Below are 4,044 nucleotides of genomic sequence, written 5' to 3'. Positions count from 1 at the left end.
CCAAACACAATCAAAAACAATAAATAAAATAGAAATTTAAAACCACACACACAACCAAAACAATAAATAAAATGGATGTAAACAAAATTGCACTTCAAAAAATATTAAACATTAAGCTTAGACATAAAGAGTGCCAAAGAGATGAAGCAAATTCCTCAACAGGCCATACGCAAAAAAAGCTTTTTAAAAATAAAAAATATATAAAATTCTCCAGCATAATGCTTTGTTAAAATAAAGCAAAAGTGAACTGTCTATGTCCACAGCAGGGTGTGCACCAAGGACAAGGGAGAGAGAGAAAGAGAGAGAGGGCATTCGTCAACACTTAAGGGCAGCATCTCTTTATCAATGAAGCAAAATACTCTGTGAGTGCACACCATTTGGCACTATCCTGTTTGTACTTTGTTTGTCGACTAAACACCCCAGTCAAACAGCCCATCTGTTGTAGTTTTTTTTTTTTCAACTCGGAAAACTGCACCGTATGATTGTGTTTCAGGTGCATATGCATGTTTGTTGTGTTGCTACTGTTTTACAAGAATTGCAACATACCGGCTCACTCAGGTTAAGGGGTTCACCACTGTCATTCGGTTTGAATCCAAAGTGCTCCCACACTCCAGCTGTCGCGTTTAGGTTTGAAACCAATTCCATCTTTTTCTCTTTTTTTTTTAATTCCTCCAACTCTCAACAAGAGTTTTCTCCTCACCCGACTCTTTGCTGTGTGGTACGCTACGCCACAAAGTGACTGGAGGACTCACTTCTTGTACGCTAAGTAACCGAGAGTGGTCATTCAGTCTCTTTGGCAGAGAGAGAGAGAGACGAGGAAAACAAACAAGCATGCTAATGTAAATTTTCGCTGCCGGAAAGATTATTTATTTATCATGTGATTAACTGATTTATTGATGCAACAGGCCTAGTATAGACCTTTTTAGTTACATGCACAGAGATGAATGACAGCCGCCCAACTTTTACACAATGTCAAAATGACTTCATAGTCAATTTCCTTTTGCCCAAACCTGTCATACTGTTCTGGCTTTACAGATCAATTTACGTAAAATGAGGCAGCAGCAGTCTGGGATTACATCGTTACATCAGACCTTTCACTTGTTGTGCTAAAATTAATTATAACCAAGGCTCTAAGCGTGTTGACACCCCTTATCTAAAAGAAACACTTTAAAGTCATAATATATCACTTTATCAAATTAACATCTATTATTTTTAATTATTTATTCTCACACCTTTATGACAGTGCCCAAAATGGCAACAGCTAATGAGAAGCGTATCATGCCATCGCCTTATTCTTTCCAATCTCGCTGTTTTGCAGCTTCATCCCTCTTAAGCTGCACAACTAGATCCACTTCATCATTCATTCAACTCTCCAGTGCCATACAGATGAATCACTAATTGATAATGTAATTTAAATGCATTTTTTAAGAAAATCCACAGCATTGAAAATCCACTGCATTTAAAAATCTTCTCACCCCATTTGCAGTTTTTCATTAGTTTTTAAAGACAAAGTTTAATTTAAAGTGCCTATATTGTGAAAAATCCCTTTTCTGGGATTTTTGGTGTTATTTTGTGTCTCTGATGCTTCCACACACAAACTTGGGAAAAAAACTATCCATGTTGTTTTGAGTGAAATATGGTTTCTGAATGTCCTCTGCCTTCAGTCTCTGGGTGAGCAGTTAAATATCTTCACGCCTTTCAAGGTCATTAACCGAGATGAGGTGGCTAACCGTAGCACATGTTAGCTCTAGCATGCTAGCACATTCTCAATGGCAAAACATTGCTACAACACACACTAGTTCACCTTAATCTACAAAGAACTACTTCCATGTCCCTGTTCTGCAGGTATTCCACAAGTGGCCCTCGTCTAGAAGAAGTCTCCCAGCTAATCCTGCCTCGGACAGACCAAAGGTGGAGAAAGAGTTATTTAGCTGATGTTATCATTACCTAGCTACTGCGCATGTGTGACTCCCAACAAAGATAGTATAGAAGGTAGATGTCTCACTCGGTAGCTTAAACAAGTGAGATGTCCCACTCTGTAGCTAAAACAGAGACTTAAACACACAGGGTGAAAAGAGGTTCTGCAGCAATGTGCAGTAAAACAAAAAAACATGGTGTTTTTTGAAAATGAAATCAAGTAAACCTATTCTGGTACAACCTCAAAATACAATTATGAACCTGAAAATGAGCAGAATATGGGAGCTTTAAGTGCTGACTGCACTTTTATATTGCAGTGTATTTACTCTTCTTTTTCAGTTGTCTCCTTTCCACACTCCATCACTTTTACTCCCTGCCAATCTTGCCTCCCTCACCACCACCTTCATCGCCTGCCTGCCCACCCCCCTCTGCGCTCACCCCCCAACTGTGCAGCGCCGCTTTCTCCCTGCAACATTTGTCTCTCATTTGGAATGAAGAGGAAATGCCTCCCTGTGGGCTCACAAGTGGCCCATAGTGAGGGCAGGCTGAGATTGATGCCTGTGATCCAGCTGTGCTGATTTACTCCCCGCACCCACAGGGGAGTGGAAGATTACACTGTGCTCTGCTGGAGAGGTAGATGAAGCCCTGTGGGTCCTCTAATAGCACTCCATCTTCTTGTCCTAGACCACGCCTTTCATTACTTCTATCTAATTGTGCTGCAAGAGCCACGTTTGATGATCACCATTTACTCCTCTCTAAGAGTTGCTGGGGCAGAACATATCCTGACACAAAGCATATTCATGATATACATACAGGGCTTGTAAGATAAAAGTGAAACTCATTATCAGTGTTCCAAGTTGAGAGAATAAGGAGAAAATAACAGTGTATTGGCATTCAATAAGGCAAAATCATGTCTCGGCTGACCATTCCTACTGTGGAGCAGAAATAATCTACAGCTGTTATCTAAACATTGATTCTAACATTATCCTCTTGAGGTCATCTGTAATTACCTAACAGGGACGGGTGTCCTAAATTTACCTTGTCTCATGGTTGGCTCAGTGACCCCTCCCCAGCCATCGTCCTCAAATTAAATTTGGTGATTGATCACAGGTCATGGACGAATGATAACACTCTATCACTTCAGCTGCTGACATCATACTGCATGCAATCTATTACATTGTGACAGAGATGTTATGACAATGAAATCTATTGAAAACCTCCAAATTAAAAGTCCCAATATGTTCTAGAAAACAAGAGGTGTCATATGGGTTTCTTCAGTGTCATCTTGAGAGAAAAAAAGTTGAACTCTTAAGTTTTATTACATGACATTGTAAACTGTGGCTTCAAAATCCCAAGAGGAAACTTGCTGAAGCTGAATGAGTTATTTACTGTAGATGACTTGAAATGAAATGTGTTTCCCCTGTCAAATATATTTATTGTTTGTTTTGCAATGCTAGCATGAATGTTAAATGCAGATTAATCCTTCCATCTTGTGAGTAAAAGGCTTTGTTTTGAACATTTATTGACACTTTAAATCTTGCTGTCTGCCAGAGCATAATCTCGCTGGCTGCAAAGAAAATGTACTTTTTCCCTTTGAGAGTTTTACTCCACTGAGTTTTATGCACTGAATTTATGGTTTTAGAAAAATGAGCTGACAGCACACTGCCTGCTCTGCCCATTTCACCTTTAACAAGATAGATGTGGGCACTGATATAGTTCCTTGGAGGCAAGGTTGCAACACAAATACTCAGTTGTGTGTTTACATGTTTAGTGTGTGTGTGTGTGTGTTTGTGTGTTTGTGTGTGTGTGTGTGTGTGTATGCCCATCTGCATGAGTGACTATTATGAATTTAGAAACTAGCACATTCATGGCAAAGGGATGCCTTTACTGTTACTTTCAGTGAACACAGAGATTTGTAATGGCTTTCATGACCTTTTAAAAGGAACCCATTGGTTTATCTGTGGCTCAGGGGGCATTGATTAGGTGAAAGAAGGAACAAATGACTTGATAAAATGTACACAAGGCAAACACTTCCTCCCGCTACACCACAGATTAATTCTAGGATAGGAGAACAACACTCTAGGTTGTTTGCATTTCTTTAAACCAATCACAATCATCTTGGGCAGC

At 39.6% G+C, this 4,044-nt stretch overlaps 1 long non-coding RNA gene across 1 annotated transcript in view; it reads left to right on the top strand.

The window, feature by feature from the left end:
* Positions 1-359: 359 nt before the first annotated feature.
* Positions 360-4,044, top strand: part of LOC116683765 (uncharacterized) — a 12,148-nt gene continuing 8,463 nt past the window's right edge. Inside the window, exon 1 of the long non-coding RNA XR_004330701.1 lies at positions 360-422. This is a non-coding gene — a long non-coding RNA (uncharacterized LOC116683765). The remainder of the gene's footprint in view (positions 423-4,044) is intronic.

This window comes from Etheostoma spectabile, chromosome 3, assembly GCF_008692095.1.
Source record: "Etheostoma spectabile isolate EspeVRDwgs_2016 chromosome 3, UIUC_Espe_1.0, whole genome shotgun sequence".
NCBI classification, from domain to species: domain Eukaryota; kingdom Metazoa; phylum Chordata; class Actinopteri; order Perciformes; family Percidae; genus Etheostoma; species Etheostoma spectabile.
Note: the sequence above shows the minus strand (reverse complement) of the source record. Positions and strands in the feature narration are given on the sequence as shown.